The sequence below is a fragment of the Ammospiza nelsoni genome, chromosome 2, assembly GCF_027579445.1.
Source record: "Ammospiza nelsoni isolate bAmmNel1 chromosome 2, bAmmNel1.pri, whole genome shotgun sequence".
In the NCBI taxonomy this organism is placed as follows: Eukaryota; Metazoa; Chordata; class Aves; order Passeriformes; family Passerellidae; genus Ammospiza; species Ammospiza nelsoni.
The window spans coordinates 117,527,042-117,545,434 of NC_080634.1; the positions used below are offsets into that span (position 1 = coordinate 117,527,042).

The following is an 18,393-nucleotide window of genomic DNA, read 5'->3' on the forward strand; positions in this document are numbered from 1 at the left end:
TAAAAAAATTAAATAAAAATAAAAATAAAACATAAAATAAAAATAAAAATAAAAATAAAATTCAATAGTACAAAAAATAAACAAAAAAACCAAACCACTGCCAGAGTGAGACCATGCCCTGCCCCCTGTGTGTCAGGGTGGTGGCACAGCCCCATCCCATGGGGGCTCAGCCCTCCTGCAGTGTCAGGGGTGGCTCTGCTGGAGCAGGGATCCTGGAGAAAGGTGCATCTTCCTCTGAAGATCCAGTGGGAGAAGAGGCAGCTGCTGTTCCTGTGGGCAATCCAGTGCAGAAGCCGTGCTGGTGTTCCAGAATCTCCAGATTATATCCAGGCAGGAATGCTTGGCTGGTGTTCCAGAATCTCCAGATTATACCCAGGTAGGAATGCTTGGCTCCTCCCACTGGGCTCACATCTCCCAATGGGATGCTGCAGTTCTTATCAGCCATGCAGGGACATTCAATAGCTGTTATCAGCAGATGTCCCCTCCTGAGGGAGGAGTGATTGTGAAAGAGATAAGGCAAACTGCCCAATGATCAGAAGACAACTGCTGTACAGATGGCAAATAGAATGCAATCTGCTTGGCAATCCAGGACATCCTGGAGGGAGGATTGGTTGTGGAAGAGATAAAGAAAAAATTGCCCAATGAACAGCAGAGAACTGCCCCAGCTCTGACAGCATTGTCCAACACCAGTCTGTGATTCTATGATTTCCAATACCTCACTTTCCATTTTCAACACCTTGCTTTGGATTTGGAGCAACGAGACTCCTCACATTTTTTAGCTTTTGCCTCTGCAGTCACTTTTCTCCTATCTCCAGTTTAAACAATAACTCAGCTAAAAGGGAAGGGGGCACGTGGCCAAAACCATTTTATATTTCAGAGTGGCTCTGACCTATGTCCATTACCCAAATTGAGGTAAGAGGAAAATTGGGAATATCCCAATGCACGACCTTGAAAACTGGAGTCAAGCAATAGGTATGGCGTGGACCTTAATGGGACAGAGTGCAGAGTCAGGAATCAAACAGAAATTCCCGCCCTCAGTTATGGAATTTGGACTGACAAGGGAAGGGAAGGAATTGACTTTTCCTCCTCAGTCAGAGGAGAGCAGAGCCATGAGTGCAGTGCTGCTGCAAAGAAGTAAATGTGATCCTACATCCCATCAGCTGGGGCGGTTCCTGTAGGGAAAGGGGAATATTCTTTCTGTTGGACATGACACTGATGAGCCCTTGGCAGGGGCTCTGTCACAATCCTGCTCCCTTCTGCACCAGGGAGACGAATTTGAGCTGATGTCGACCAGCAGGATAATGTGGAGAGCTCATGGCACGAGGGAAAACCAGCAAGGATTGGTCCAGTTGAACTCTAGGAAAATAAAGGTGACGAGGGGGTGGAGTTTTTCACTATAAAAATATCAGATCTGATGAAGGAGAGGGAGAAAATGAGGTAACCATGGTTTTAAACTAGTGGGGAAATCACCACAAAAAAAGTCAAATAAATAAGCAAAGTGCTCTGTCAAAGGGAATTTCTAAACATCAGAGAAGTGAGTAATTGTCCAGGAGTTGTAACAGAAATTTAAAAAAACAAACAAACAAACCCACAACACCCAAACAACAAGGAAAAAACCTATAAATAACCAGATTGGGTTTATGATAAACAGAAATCACAGGTATTTCTGGGGAAAAGGAACTGCACAGCCCAGGGCAGACATGATCCCATCACCCTGCACATTGGTTCTGGGCCTGTATTCCTAATTCAGAACAGCACAACAGAGCTGAGAGGTTTTATGAATGGATTTTCAGGAGATGGGAGGCTCAAATAGAAATAGGAGGAAGAAGAAACAGGGAGGAAGGAGCAGATGCAGTGACAGAGAAGCAGTGACAGACTGGACTGGGCTCTTTGGAGCTTTACTGGATCTCCAGAGGTCCCTTCCAACCCCAAATATTCTGTGGTTCTGTGACTGCTTTGTAATAAATAAAATTAGGACCACAAATTCAATGTTTAACCTGGCCCACATGACAAAAATTTACCTGTTGAAAATTAAATTTCACCATTGCTTAAGGAATGGCAGCCAAAGAAGAGAGCTGAAGGGATTTAAACCACTTGGGATTTAAAGAGTTGAAATGAGAACTCAACACAGGAGTATAAGTATATATATGTGTATATATATGTGTATATATATATATATATATATATATATATATATATAAATATAAATATAAGGAGTATAAGGGCATAAAATAAAATAAAATAAACATAAACATAAACATAAACATAAATTAATTTATCAAATCTAATACAAGGAAACAGAAAAGCTCCACATGTTTGGTCCCTGCCCTGCAGGTGGCAAAGGAAGAGGAATACTGAGAAAACACAGAGTCCCATTATCTGTGAAGGTTTTTTTCTATAGCAAATGGGATATTGGGAGAAAGATGGGGGAGATTTTGCTCCTGCATGCAGCGAAATTTCAGGCTTGCCATTGAGTCTCTGCTTGCAGAACAGCTTTACATAACCAGCTTTTATAATGCCCCATGAAGATCAATAGCTTTAGGTTGACTTACGTGCTTTGTTTTGCTCCCCTGTTACCAAAGTACTCAATTGTAGGCTGGAAAGTTGCTTTGTTGTGTTAGATTCTATCCAAAAATATCAGAAAAAGATAGACTTAGACTTGCAAAATACAGGAGAGAGAGAAAGGGCAAAGGGGAGAAGGTTATTGCCAAGCTCTCCATTATAAATTTTGGCAGCTGTGACACCTAACTCTGTATTTATAGCCATTCCCTAGCCTGACATCCAGAAATGGGAAGGTTAGCAAGTGAAAGAGGAGCTTTTGCAGAGGAAAGCAACCTTAAATATCGGAATTTTCACAACATCTGCACCAGGTTTGCCAGATTGCACCATGTGAATGTTAGACACCAAAAAAATCAGGCCTTGATGTGCAAATAAGGGGGAGGAAAAATGGGGGAAAGAAAGCAACCTTAAACATCAGAATTTTCACATCTGCACCAGGTTTGCCAGACTGCGCCATGGAAATGTTAGACACCAAAAAAATCAGGCCTTGATGTGCACATAAGGGGGGAAAGAAATGGGGGTGGTAGGCTGGGAAAGAGAATTCCCTCTGGTATTCTTCCTGCCAGAAAACAAAACCAGACAGCTTCCACCCACTGGTCTCTCCTTATCTTCCCTTCAGCTCCTAATGGCTTGCTCTGCAAAATTCCCCCAGCTCCAGCACACCAAAAAAACCTCCTGAGGATTTAAAATTCCCCTCAGATTAGCAAATGTTGACCCTCTGACAACATTATCAGCTCGTGTGAACCAAAACTGTTTGAGCTGATCTTTAAGCAGACATTTCCAACCACATCTTCCCTTGCTGCTGTGCAGGAAAAATATAAAAAAATAAAAAATATTTCAGTGTTGCCATATGGGCTGAGGCAATATCTAGACTTACACTTTTTAGGCCAGGCAGGGAAAGTGTAATAACAAGAGGAGGAGCAAAGGAAGCTCCAGGCAAGGCATCTCCCAAGTTGCCAATGATTTGTTCCCTCTGCAGATCAAAACACCCCCAGGCCTGATCACAGAATCACAAAACCCTCTAGGTTGGAAAGGACCTCCAGGAGCAGCTCCAGCTTTTCATTTTCGTGGGGTTTTGGTTTATGGTGGCACCTAAAGAGCCACAGGCAGCCCCAGGACTGTCAAAGGGAACATCTTAATCATAAATCAGATTATTTTTGATGTGCTCATGAGTTATTTTTTAATATCTACAGGTAAATGCTGTAGTTGTGGGAAATTCTAGGCTCGCAGATAAACGGGGATCCTTTGAGACAGGATAAAAACTCGGATTCTTTAAAATAATGAAAGCTTAGAGTTTATGTATCAAACACCATTCTGTGGCCAAAATTATGCAGGCACATTTTCGATTTCACTACTTTTCAACTACTATTTACTGGCTGTAGTAGTAACTCCAATTTTAAAATACTTTTTAACTACTTTTTACTACTTATCCCTTTCAGAGGTAAGGAGGAATGTACACCAAGAAAAGTCAACATTTCAGAACTTGAAGAGAAAAACCAATGCCTCTGGCCCAGTTTTGTGAGTCCAAATCTGTTTTTTCTGTGTTGGATTCATTTTCCCAGGGAGGTTTGGAGTGCCCATCCCTGGAGGTGTCCCAGGAAGGGCTGGAGGTGGCACTCAGAGCTCTGGGCTGGGGACACGTGGGGATGGGGCACAGCTTGGGTTTGATGACTTTGGAGCTCTTTGCCAAGCTCAGTGGTCCTGAATTAAATCACACCAACATGAATCTGCACAAACTGCAGGATAAGGTCATGGGAATACTGCCTGCATTCCCATTTTGTCCTGAGAGCTGTGGGTTCACTGAAATACCAGTGGCAAATATCCCAAAAATCCCTCCTAGGTATGTGGTGGTGAGAGATTTCTCTGTGTATAAATGCTCTGTTGTTTTGGCAAAATGAAAACTGGAGGGGGATAAGGATGTGCCAGAGCCTGGTTTATGGTGTTTGTCTCCATAAAATCTGTCTGCACAACCCCAGAGAATGAACAGGAGGTGAGGGAGAGCAAAACCCTGCAGGGGCACATCAGAACTGAAGTTTTCTTTAAGTTGCTCTGACCTCTGTGGGATCCTCTCCTCAATGGCCTGAGTAGAGCATATTGCTAATTTAAAACACAAAGTTAAGCATTTAAAGTAGGATGTGCCCATTCCCTCCCATCAAGCCATTCCTCTGCTTTTCCCACTGTTTAACCATCCAAAACCAATTCCAAAATCCTCAAGCTGATCCTGATGCCTTGTGCAGGCTGCCCCAGAGCAGAGCTGGGCAGAGCTCCAGAATAAAGCAGGGATTTATTCACAGCATCTCCTCCATGGATGCACCTTGGGCAGCACCAGAGCCCAGCCAGGGCTGCACCCAGGATGAACCAAAATGGCCCCAAAATGCACGGCCGGGCACGGGCTCTGTCCCTGGGATCAGTTCTGCTCCATTTGCACCTTGCAGTTCATTGTCCCATTGCAGCTTTAGCCCTGCAGTCCCACCCTGCTTGTTTTTCTCTCTCCAGCCCACGGGGTTTGTGCTCCTGGGCTGAGATTTGGGTCATTTGTCCTTGGTGCCCAGCTGGAGCAGGAATTGTTTTGTCTCCCTGCTCTGTGCACAGAGCTCACCATCCCTGAATGTGAACCCAGCCCCACACACTAAAGCAGCACAGAATGTGAAAAACAGAAAAGCTCAAAGCTGAGGCATCACTGGGATTTTATGAGTTTGTGCAATTAAATGATGCTGTTATGGTTCCAAGCTCAACCTAACCATTCACATGCTGCTTCTGCTGAAATATTCAACAATTAATAGAGTTAAACTCATCAAGTTGTGTCAGGATGGTGAAGGCAGAAAGGATAAGATCCTAAATATCCTCATTTCACATAAACACTTTCTCCATTTTGAATGTGCCCCGTTTTCCTGCTCTGTTGGCAAATGAAAGCAGGAAAAAATGAGTAACAAGTAGAGCAGGCTCTAGAAAAGCATCTTTAGCTTGGAGAACAGCTCCTGTTCCAGGAGATTTGGTCCTAGCACAAGAGAAGAGATTTAAAGAACAGTAGTTTGCAGGAAGAAATTAAGAATTGTGCAAATCTCCCAGGAAAAAGAGGCCTCATGCTGCTCTTTTCAGCCAGGTTCCCTTTTATGGGAAAAACTGAAAGAACAAGAATGCAGCTATTTCTTAACCTAAGATGATATAATAATACACCCAGCACACAATTGCATGAGATTCAAATGAGATTTCAGAGAGAAAAAAGAAATTATTCCCAGAAAGTACATTAGGAAATGTAGGAAGGTGTGAAGAAAGGGTGAGGTGAGAAAGGAAATGCAAATAAGAAGATTTTACAAGCTAAAGTGGTGCTGGTTTAAAGTATTGCTTTTTTCTCTCAGAAGGAGAAAAAAATTAGATCATTGATGATCCATGGTCAGAGAGCACAGACGGGGTGTGGAGCTGGGCTTGCTACTAATCTAAGACAAAAAATTATGGAGAAAATTTGAAAGTGCAAATTGTTATCATTTACATTACCTGAAAATCCACAATCCCATTCTGCTTCCCTCTGACTTGGGGCAAGAGTTTGGAACATGGGTAATTTGTCACAGTGCAGACACAAGAGGTGAAGTTTTTCAGCAGGTGGAGTGGTCTGGGAAGGAGGATGATGATGATGATGATGATGATGATGATGAGGATGATGATGATGTCTGAAAGGACAACAGGCCTCTACTTTCCAGCCAGGTTTTCTCAGCAAAGAATGTTGAAGTATCTGTTGATGTCTGGAGCTGTGCACCTGCCTGTTCACCTGGCAGCTGTTCCAAGCAGGAATGTGGGAGCTGTTGGCCGATTTCAGCCGAGCCTGGGAGTGGGAGAGCAATGCCAAAGGCTCCATCACTGACGAGAGGGGTAAAGGAACTGGGAAGTGCCCCAAAGGGGATGGGTGTGAGATCAGCCCTGGTTATGCGCCAGAGAGCTGCGGGACACAAACCCTGGTGTTCCCTGGATGCCCCTGTGGTTCTCCCTTTGCTGTGACGGTAAAGGGTGCCCAGAGCAGCTGTGGCTGCCCCTGGATCCCCAGCAGTGCCCAGGGCTGGGATGGATGGAACTCCGAGGCCAGCCTGGATGGAGCTCTGAGGCCAGGTTGGATGGAGCTCCGAGGCCTGGCTGGATGGAGCTCCAGAGTCAGGCTGGATGGAGCTCCGAGGCCGGGCTGGATGGAGCTTCAGAGCCAGGCTGGATGGAGCTCCGAGGCCAGCCTGGATGGAGCTCCGAGGCCAGGTTGGATGGCGCTCCAAGGCTGGGCTGGATGGAGCTCTGAGGCCGGGCTGGATGGAGCTCCGGGGCCGGGCTGGATGGAGCTCCGGGGCCAGGCTGGATGGAGCTCCAGAGTCAGGCTGGATGGAGCTCCAGAGCCAGGCTGGATGGAGCTCCAGAGCCAGGCTGGATGGAGCTCCGAGGCCAGCCTGGATGGAGCTCCGAGGCCAGGTTGGATGGCGCTCCAAGGCCGGGCTGGATGGAGCTCCGGGGCCAGGCTGGATGGAGCTCTGAGCAAACGGGGCGAGCAGAACGTGTCCCTGCCCACGGCCGGGGGGGGGCTGGCACTAACCCATATTTAAGATCCCTTCCAACCCAAACCCGTTCTACCATTCCGTGATTCCTGCGCGGGGAGGGCGCAGCGCCGGGGTAGGCGGGACGCTCCCGAGGCAGCCGCATCCCGGCGGGAGGGACAGCGCGGCGGGAGGGACAGCGCGGGGTATCCATCCCTCCATCCATCCCTCCATCCCTCCATCCCTCCATCCATCCACCCCGCGGAGGGGGCGCAGCGGGGGCGGCGCAGGCGGAGCGGGGCCGCCCCCGCGGAAGGAGCGCGCCGCCCCCGCCGCCCCGCGCCGCCCGCAGAGGGCGCTGCTGCCGCCGCCGCCAACTCCGCGCTCCGCTCCGCGCTCCGCTCCGCGCCCGCCGGGCCAGCGCAGCCCCGCTCGGAGCCCCGCACGGCCCCGCACGGCCCCGCTCCGGCCGAGCCCCGCGGCCCCCGGGGGTGGGCGAGCGGGCGTGGGGAATGGAGACGCCCGACAGCATCCTCGGGGCCGTGTGACAGCCAGCGGCGCTCGCACAGCCGGAGCGCACGGAGCCGGAGCCCCGCAGCGCCGGGCAGAGCCGCCCTGCCCCGTCCCGTCCCGCGGGGAGCCGGCATGGAGTGACAGCAGCCGCCAGGTAAGCGGGGCTGCCCTGCCCGAGGGGACGCTGCTGCTGCGCGGGGGATGCTCGGGGTAAGCGGGGTTGCCGCCTGTGCCCTCGCGTTTCTCCATCTCCATCCCCTGCCCCAAAAATCGCCTTTCCCCGATCACCCCGAGCCCCCCGAGCCCCTCGAGCGGGCACGGCGGCCGTGCCGGGGGATGCGCGGCGCGTTCCTTATGTAACCCGGGGGCGAGCGGCCGCTGCCCGCCGGGCCGGGGGCGAGGTGGCGGCGGCAGAACCGCGGCCGAGGGGGCTCGGCGGGGCGGCCCCGATGTCCCCCCGCTTCCCGCTGCCGTCGCTCCCGAGAGGGAGCCCCATCCCTACGCCCTCGGGCAAAAGCGCCGACGGGGCCGGGGCTGCGCCGCCTCCCCCGGCTCCGGGGATCGGTACCGGGAACCGCGTCCCGCCCGGCGGTGCCCGAGCCGGGGAGAACTTCAGAGCGGGGAAGGGGAGAAAAGCAGAGGGACAATGCTGTTTGTGCAGGGGGACGATGCTGTTTGAGCAGAGGGACGATGCTGTTTGTGCCGCTCCCGTCTCACTTCTCCGCCGGGAGCGGGGCGAGGAAGAGCGGAGCCGGGGCCGGGCGGAGAGCGGAGCCGAGCCGGGATGAGCGGCGGGCACGGAGGGCACAGCCTCCCCCGGGCACACGGGGGTGCTCACGGAGGGGTGCCCGTCTCGTCTTGTTGGGAGGGAGAGCGAGCTCGGTATCACCATGGCGACCTGAGGGAGGAAAGAGATAAATAAATAAATAAGTAAAGGGAGAACTGCCCCCTTCTTCCATTCCCCCCTTCTTGCACTGCCCCCGGCCCTCGCCGTCCCTTCCCGGCCAGGTGCGGTGTCAAAGGTGGGGACAAAGATACCACGGACAAAAGTTTCCTCTCGCGGTGAAAGCGGGTTCGAAGGGCCGGGGGAGCGCGGTGGGGAAGGGACCGAAGGTTCGGGGAGCCGGGGGCTCCCGCATCGCCGTGCCCGGAGCATCTTCTCCGGGAATGTGCCTCGGGGCTTGTCCTCTCGACTGCTTGGGATGCTTAGGGTGCCTCCCTTTCCCCCGGTGCTCCTCGACCTCTCCGACATCCCCGGGGCTCTGCCTGGGGCCGCTCCAGCACCGCGGACAGCGGCCGGGCAGCGCGGGATGCGCGGCTCGGGGGCTTTGGAACGGGAATCCCGCGCTGGGAAAAGCGGGAGGAGCCCCCACCTCTGCTAAAATCCCCCCCGAGCCGCTCCCTGCTGGCGCCAGGAGCCAGGGGAGGACTCAGGCAGGGCCACCAAACTTTCCTGAGCGGAGCGAATGCAGGAGCTGGGAGCAAAGAGGTTAAAAAATGACAGATTTCCCAGCAGCTCGCTCGGGGTTGGATTTTAGGGCTGTTTTGCAGCGGTTCTCTGTAAGATGTTACAGGTAACTGCATCCCCCAGCAGGACACACACAACACCCGTGAAGGGAGGGAGGGAACTGTGAGAAATGCCCTGCAGAAATTGAGAAATGCCCAACCTCGGCTGCTCTGCCTGCATTTGGGAAACTCGTGGAGAAAAGCACTTGGAGGGAATTCCCAAGCTCAGGGAGCTGTCCCACTGCTGAGGGGCACAGGTGGAGTTTGTGCCGGTCACCTGTGGCCAGCTCATTGCAAAAACCCCTCCTGACAGAGCCCTCCTCTCCTCAGACAGCTGGGGAGCAGTTTAATAAACAGAAAAAGGGAAAGTGTTGGGTTGGTGATAATGCAGCACCAGGCAGATGCATTTCTTGCTCTGGTGGGTTGTAAATCACTGGCTCAGCTCACCTGTACCTATCTCATTCTAGCAGCTACACATGCAGTCATTACCTCAGACCAGGAAAAAATTAGTCTAGGAAAGCAAACAACATAATTAATACTATTCACAGGGGGAGATAGAGATGGATTAGTCACTTTTGGGCTGTTCGCTGTGTCAGGATGTTCGTTTTTCATTAAGCAAAGGAAATTTATTTGATCTTGCCTCGGTGCTGATAGGCAGTAAACTATAGGTACATGGAGAGTTATTGGTTTGGATTCCAGATCCCTGGCCTCTCTGGGTTGTGCTTTAACTATCAGCAATCTATCAAATCACACCAGGACTGGTTTCCTGCTCTGCCTGCCTTCCTTCTTGCTTATAAATTCTCTGTTTCAAAGAATTCTGGAAGAGACAAACACGTAGGTGAGTCCTAGCCGAGTGTGAGAGTTCATTGGGGTTTTTATTTATTCCTGCAATGCCCAGGGTGGGGCTATACTGGAAAGTGTCCCTGATGATCCTTAAGGTCCCTTTGAACCCAAACCATCCTGTGATTCCCCGCAGGGACTCCTTGCTGAGAATAACAAATCCTTTTTTCTTGTAAATCCACATTTTGCCCTAACTCAGCTTCTGGAGTGAACTAATGAGTTAAGCCTTTATGGAAATGGAGAGCTGGATGTTTTAATGCTGCGCCTCCCATTTCCAAGCCTGTCTCCCAGGGAATATGGGAATAAAGGGCCGAGCTGTGGGCACAAGCTGGGGAACTCATTACTTTCCTGTGGGGAAACGAGGAGTAACAGGAGCCAACTCTTGTTGAGGGCAGCTCCCAAAGCCTTTGCAATACTTGAGGTTATTGATTTCCTTACATAAGGCAGGGCTCCTGCAGCGTCACAACAATGCCACCAGATCGTTACCAAATGACTTCGCCTCATAAGCAAATGAGGAAAGGATTAATCATAGCAACACCAGCCCAAGAGCCCCACAACCACAGCCTCAGTTAGAGAAAGGCTCAGCTCCTCGTGGGATTCCTGCCCGTGCATTTGCACCACGTTCACTTTGAGCTCCCCAAGATACACAATTTCACTGCAGAAAAGACTTGGTTTTTTTCACAAGCATGTGTTTGGAGCCTTGCTTTGTAGTCATTTTGTTGAAACCTGGCACTTTTGGAAGGAAAATAAGATCTCTCCTTCAAACTATGTCAGAGGAACAGAATGTCATTTACATTTACATAAAATCCCCATCACAAGGGATATATTCACATATTTAACAATAGGTTAGGTGTAAGCTTTATGTTCTTTCTTTCACCTCTCAGGAACTCTGGACACTGTTGGTGTAGGATTACTGTGTTTGTCATGACCTTCTCATGGTATTTTTACATATAAAAACAGTTTTATTCAGGACTTGTCTATATCCTTCTATAAAAGCAAGAAGTAAAATAATTCATATTACCGCTCTCCCAAATAAATTAATTTATGTTATTGCTTGATGCATTGCAAAGATCCCATTTCTATTGCATAATTTCTTTGATTTTCATTGCTGTTAAAAGCTTTTCACCTTGTTCAGTGCTTCCATCACCTTCTTGCTCCAGGATGTTACTTTTTATATGGGACAATGAAGCCCTGGCAGATTTTAAAAAGAGATAAGGTTTAGGTTAATGTGTTACATTTATGTGGATGTACAGTTTTTACTGGTAGAGGCAGTTTGATGCTAGAAAACAAGATTCTCAATATATTAAGGGGATATTTTATATACATATATATATATATAAATATAAGGATATTATATATATAATAATATATCATTATATATATTATATTATATATATAGTTATATATATATAAATATTAATATATTGATTGTGCAAAATGTGATGTTTCTGAACAAACCCCACATTTACCAGGCAGCAAACCCAAAGGAAAAGTTTTAATCTCATTCCCACTTGACTTTCTGGAAGATTTTTTTTTGGCTTTCAGTTGCTTGGTTTTTGGAGGTTTTCTCCTGATGCTTTGCTAGAATGCTGCTGATATTGAAAATACAATTTTTATGTTTTATTAATAGCTGGAATAGAAGTATTGAACAATCGGAGGTTGTTGAATCCAGGTTTTTCCACAGAGCGCTGCAATTTTTAATGATGCCCAAGGACTCCTGACAGAGCCTCATGATTGAGTTGTGGAGTCCCTGCCAAAAGGACATCCCAAACCAGCCCACCCCAACCCCACACTCTGCAGGGCACCAATGGGACCAGCAGGTTCTGGAGGAGGAAAAACCTCTGGGATCAAAATCCTTGTGAAGGGACTGGTTCTTTTCTGTCCTTAGCATGGCAGGTATGGATCCTGCCCATGAGGAGGCCCAGAGCACCTTTAACTCCTCCTTGAACCCATCAGCTCCTCCTCATTTCACTCCTCACAGGATGTCCCCCAGGGCCAGGGGAGTTTGGCAGCTCGGCAAACACACCTTGCTTCCATTTGGAAAGCTCATTAAAGTGCATTTTCTGCACTCTATTCACGAGCTACTGCATATGGCCAGCAGAACATCCTGTCCTCAGACACAGGACAAAAAATAACAAAGCGGGGAATTTTCAAGTTCTTCAAAACCAGGCAATTTCTACCCTCAGAGTCACACAATGCCTAGTGAAATTGAAGAATTATACAGTCAAAGAATGGTTTGGATTGGAAAAGAACTTAAAAATCATCTTGTTCCAGCTTTAGGGAACCTACCCTACGGTCCCATCCAGGCTGGCCTTGAACACATTGAAAATCTTCATGAGTGCAAGGGCTCTCCACAGCCCTTGAATGAAGAAACCCAAATTTATGCCAGAGGATGCACAAGAAGCTTTAACATAAGTGCCAAGGGCTGGTCAGAGAAGTCTTTTTCTAGAGTATTACTCAAGAGAGCTTTGAATTAAAAAATAGCCACAAGGCAAAAGCCCATTCTGCTGCTATTTTCCAGTTACAACCTCAGGTTAGACATTAATGGTAGCTGCAAGTCTGTATTACAGTATCCACCAGTCTTCAGCTGGAAATAATCTACTCCCAAGAAGTATTTACTGTCTTGTCTCACTCTGGTGGGAAAATAACAGAGTCCATCCAAGGGCAGAGCCTGCCTTGCAGCCAGAAAAACCCTGAACATTTGCACACACAGCTTGCAATGCACACGAGTAAATTATGATTCCACAGAGATTTAAGGGTTTTTTTAAAACCATCTGCATTAATAACTCTGTGTGTGAGTGCAGACAGTGAAGGCTCAAATACTGAAACCAGGGAGCTTCTTATGAATCCTGACTGCCCCTCCCCACCCTTTCTGGCCATGCCCACAGTGAGGGAGCTCAGCTCAGACTCTGACACCTCTGTGGACATCCACACCTCAGAAAAACCTCCCAGCCCCAGAAAGCCTCTGACTCATCCTAAAACTGAGGAACAGGGTGCCCAGAGCAGCTGTGGAGCCCCTGAATCCCTGGCAGTGTCCAAGGCCAGGCTGGACATTGGGGCTTGGAGCAGACTGGCACAGTGGAAGGTGTCCCTGCCATGGCAGGGGATGATTTTTAGGTCCCATCCAACCCAAATCATTCTGGTGATGCCTTGTGCAGGCTGCCCCAGAGCAGAGCTGGGCAGAGCTAAAGAATAAAGCAGGGATTTATTCACAGCATCTCCTCCATGGATGCACCTTGGGCAGCAGCAGAGCCCAGCCAGGGCTGCACCCAGGATGAACCAAAATGGCCCCAAAATGCACGGCCGGGCACGGGCTCTGTCCCTGGGATCAGTTCTGCTCCATTTGCACCTTGCAGTTCATTGTCCCATTGCAGCTTTAGCCCTGCAGTCCCACCCTGCTTGTTTTTGTCTCTCCAGCCCACGGGGTTTGTGCTCCTGGGCTGAGATTTGGCTCATTTGTCCTTGGTGCCCAGCTGGAGCAGGAATTGTTTTGTCTCCCTGCTCTGTGCACAGAGCTCAGCATCCCTGAATGTGAACCCAGCCCCACACACTAAAGCAGCACAGAATGTGAAAAATAGAAAAGCTCAAAGCTGAGGCATCACTGGGATTTTATGACTGTGGGGTACAAATTTTATGAGTTTGTAAATGTGAACTTTTCCATTTGGCTTTGAGGTCTGGTACTCATGTGCCCCATGGCTAAAGGAGGTTAGAGAGTTTGAGTGGGGAGAGTTTCTTCAACAAACCCTTGGATACAGTTCCACAACCCATCACAGAAACTGCCTCAATCTTGACTTAATTTCATTTAATTTAATTTCATATCCTTTTACTTGTGTTGGGTCTTTAAATCCAGCTGTGCCTTCAGGAAGAGCAGCCCCAGGTCTGGTTGCCACTGCCACAGCAGTGATGGCATTTCAGAGACAAACACTTGAGATCAAACTAAGTGTCTCATTTAGTTTTGCAGCTGGTCTGGATTACCCCACCTTGCTCTCCTCTCTAGAGACTCTTGGAGGCTGATCTGAGGGAGCCAACGTGCATAGGACTTTTTTTTGGGACTCTCTGGAGCAGAATACTGGGGCTTGTTTTCTGATAATAGCAAAGTGCTGGCATTTGTGTTGATTTCTCAAAAAAACCCAAAAAACAAACAAAAACATCTCCAAAAAACCCCAAATAACCAACAAAAAAAAAAAAAAAAAAAAAAAAAAACCCCAAAAATCCCCCAAAACAACCTCCAAAACACTTCTGGACAAGAAAACAATGATGTGCAGAATGAGAGGGTGAAACAGGAGGCTGAGGGGAGGAATGGCATGATGAGAGCCTGCACGAGAGCATCGTTAATTCAATGCTCTAATCAACTGTTCTGCAGTGCTTTATCACAACCATCCCTGCTTCAGCCTCTCCAGCTCAGAGCACTTTTGCAGCATTGCAGGAAATCCTCTGCTTTTTTGCTTCCCATTTGTAAAAAATAATCTCATTGTGTCTTGTCAATACAGACAACTTTGTCAATGAAAGCAGAGGAGAAATTATCATGTAATTTTGTATTTATCATAATCAAGAGCAGGGGTTCATTAGAACAATGAGCAATTGTCAAATTATTTCTCAGAGCAATTGTTTGAAGAATGAGAGGAGGGTATTTCCTACCTTCCTGCTTTTTCTCCCACCATCTCCTGCAGGCACACAGAGCCTGCAGTTTCTATCAGCCTGCCAGATCAATTTCCCATTCCTGAAAAGAAGCATTTATGTTAAATGATTGTAATTAAGAAGCTCCTTACAGCTCAATAGCTGTCTGGACAGGCAGAGGTAATTCCCCATCGATTTCCATGGGGCCAGGTTTCCACAGGAAGATCTCCAAAAAGCACTGCCTGCTTTGCAAGTGCAGCTTCCCTGGGCTTCTTGGAGTAGCTTGGGATGGAATCTTGGAATCAATAAGGCAGGAAAAGACCTCAAAAATCATTGTGTCCAAACTGTGACTGGTCTGCACCTTGTCCCCAGCCCAGAGCACTCAGTGCCACCTCCAGGGCACACCTGCAGGGATGGGCACTGCAAAGCTCCCTGGGCAGCCCCTGCCAAGGCCTGAGCTCCCTTTCCATGGGCAAATTCCTGCTGCTGTCCAACCTGAACTTTCCCTGGCACAGCTTGAAGCCATTTCCCCTTTTTCTGTCCCTGTTCCCTGGGAGAAGTGACCAACATCCCCCTCAGCCTCCCCCTGCTGTCAGGGAAGCAATGAGATCAATAAAAATAGCAGGGCAGCTCCAAAAAGTAATTTCATTCCATCAAAGACCTCAGGGGGCTTCTAGAGATGCCACAGTTTGCTGCCTCAAGTTTCATGGGATGCCTCTCTAGTAATTTAATCAACATCTCCAGGTGCAGGAGGGGTGGGAGATGAATCCCTGTCTCCAGAGCTCCCTCACAGAACGGTGCCCACTGAACTCCCTTGTGCTGTCCTGCAGCACTCCCCTCCTGTCTGGCTTATAAAAACACCAGGTTTATGTAAAGTCAGGCTTATTTTTATCTCACATTGCTCCTGACACCCTCCAGCTGCAGCCTGAGGTGGCTCAGTGGTCCCAGAGGTGGCCTTGGACTCTCAGAGCTGGAACCAACAGCAGGAGCAGGGAGGGCACAGGTGGGCAAGGGAACAGAAGGAGGCACTTTTAATTAATTAAAAACAGAGGCTGTTTAATGAGCTCAGGATTGCCAGCAACTGCAGCAGGCTGTGGATCAGTGAGGAAAGGAAAGGAAATTTCAAGGAATGGAAAGGAAATTTCAAGGAAATAAAGGAGAAGGAAAGGGAAAGGGAAAGGGAAAGGGAAAGGGAAAGGGAAAGGGAAAGGGAAAGGGAAAGGGAAAGGGAAAGGGAAAGGGAAAGGGAAAGGGAAAGGGAAAGGGAAGGGAAGGAAAGGAAAGGAAAGGAAAGGAAAGGAAAGGAAAGGAAAGGAAAGGAAAGGAAAGGAAAGGAAAGGAAAGGAGAAAAAGGAAAAGAGCTATGCCAGTTTTGGTGTGTTCTCAATGTGCTGCTGTCTTTGTCTGGTACAAGTACAGGAGAGCAGAGCTGTTAGATGAGAAATAAACGAAATGTCTCATTTAGTTCTCCACTGAATTGGAGCTGGGGGTTATCAAACCTTCACCCAGCAGCACTTGCAGAGGGGAGGAGGAGCAGGAGGCGGCTGGATCCCAGCCCACCAGTGCCACCAGTGTCCAGCAAACTGGGCACATCCCACCCAGCCCACTCTCTCCAGCATCTCCAAACCCAGGGCTGCTGTGGCTCTGCACAGGAATCCCAGTCCTTCAGGTGCCCCATCATGTTCAATAAACTGGATAGATGTTTGTCTCAGCTGAGTGTCCCACAGGGATGTGAGCAATCCTTGGGAGCTGCTGGGCTCTATCTGTCAGGCATAATTACATTAAAGCAGAAAGTGCATCCCAAGCCTTCCATGATTGCAAACAAAGCAGTGGCAATCCACCTCCCCCAAACACACCAAAGTTCCCACTAAAACCTGCAAGAGAAGCAAGCAGAACATTATAGTGACCGAGAAAATATTCCATCAATATCTGGAATATTCTAGTGCTGGTGGCTGTAATTATGTGTTGGACATTTACAATGTAATTTTTCTTTTTTTTCTTGATAAAAATTGACTTACTGCAGATGTTTTCCGCACATTTACCACCACTAAACTTTTCCCTAAAACAGGACTTGAAGATTTAAGGGTGACCCTAAACTTCTGCTGCAGTTCCAAATTCTGGGTCTGGCTGAGTTCTTCATTTCTAGCCAGAGGAAGGAAAGCTAGAAATATAAAAATATAATAATAAAATATAAGATGGTTAAAATTTGGAAGGGGTGGGAAGGAGAAGAGCTTGAGAGAGAAGGAAAAATGGCATTAAAAAAAAAAAAACAAACCCTAGGATTGGATCATAAAGGCTCCCATTCCACAGCTCTGTGATGGTTCCCTGGAATTCAGGTGACCTACAACATCTGGATGTTGCTGATCATTATTTTCTACCCCTTGCAAGTGGCAAATTTGTGGTTTAAGCTACAGCAGTGAATTCACTGACCCAATACTACCAGAGCATTTGCCTTCTGGATACACAGAAAATATTTTTCCTTGAATAATTATTTTTAAAAAACTCTCCAGAAAAGAAGGAGAACCTTCTGTGTATAAACAGCAAATGCCTGGTATTGACACTCTGCATTCCAGCAGGGTTTGCTCTTCCATGGAATAAGACACAAGGACAGCAGATAATTTACCTCCAGAATTTCAAGAGAAATACCACATAAAATCAAAGAAAATAATAATAATAATAATAGTAATAATAATAATAATAATAATAATAATAATAATAATAATAATAATAATAATATGTTTGTAAAGAGTAGAACTCATGTTTTGTTTGTTGTTTTGTTTTTAATTCCAGCTGCTTTCAGAAGCCAGGCTGGTGGGTTTGGGCACAACTCAAATATTAGAAGAGAATTTTAAGCAGGAAAATCAGGTAGGGACTTAAAATTACAGCAGAGGAAAAGATTTATGATATTACCATGAGCAGAAATAATAATAACAAAAGAAAGTGGAGGAAGCCTTGCAGGAAATGCTCAGGAATAGTAAAACCCACCAAAGCTGCTACAGAAATAGAATCACAGAAAATATGAGATCTGCTAAATGCATTTTAGTCAAAGAGCATTAAAGTCTCTCCCTTCACTTCAAGGGGTTTCATATCAGACCTTAAATGTAAATTTATTTTAAACAGGCTGGTATGTGGGGGAGAGAGGTCTGACATGCAGCTTCCGTTCCTTCAGGCTGCCATCAGAAATATTTGTACCATCCAGCCTCAGGTTTGCCCCTGTTTGTGCTTTTTGTTGTAAAAGCAGAGCCAGGGAAGGTGACCCACCAGCACATTCCAGAAACCTCTGCAAATACCCCAAATCCTTTCCCACTGTGATGATTTTAGATGGAGTTTCTCCCATTTGGCCACCACACAGGCACACGGTGCTCCCATGGGGGTTTTGCAGCTCCCCAGGATTAACGAGCCCATTTCCAACAGAGGTGGGTGTGCATCCACACAAACATTTACTGCAGGATCCCGACTGTTCCTGCAGCATCTTCAATTAAAACCAACCTGCCTTGGGTCCAAAGCGTGGACTTGGGAGTAAATATGAAAACAGATTTCAAAGCAGCTTATTTTAAAATTAATGGCTCTTGGCACCTGCGTGGAACGTCAGTCAAGAGCGGTCGAGGTGAGCGCAGCTGAAATGGTGAAATAAAAATATTAAGCCATCTGTTATGTTTTACATGTTATTTTTAGAAATGCAGAATAAAGACAGAGTTATTCCTACTTCCCCTTAATGAAGTTTTCCAGAAATAAGTCGTGCACTAACGGGCTCTTGACAATTTATGGCAGTAACCAGTCCATAAAAAGCCCATTAAAAGGCCAAGTGATGTTCAAACCATCAAATGTGTAGGCAGGGCCACCCCATAAT

The 18,393-nt window shown here is 47.6% G+C and overlaps 1 protein-coding gene across 1 annotated transcript in view; it reads left to right on the forward strand.

Annotated features, from left to right (window-relative positions):
* The first annotated feature begins 7,581 nt into the window (after positions 1 to 7,581).
* KCNJ6 (potassium inwardly rectifying channel subfamily J member 6) overlaps positions 7,582 to 18,393 on the forward strand; it is a 174,949-nt gene continuing 164,137 nt past the window's right edge. The window contains exon 1 of the mRNA XM_059493874.1: positions 7,582 to 7,734. The gene's annotated coding sequence lies outside the window, so the exon portion shown is untranslated. The remainder of the gene's footprint in view (positions 7,735 to 18,393) is intronic.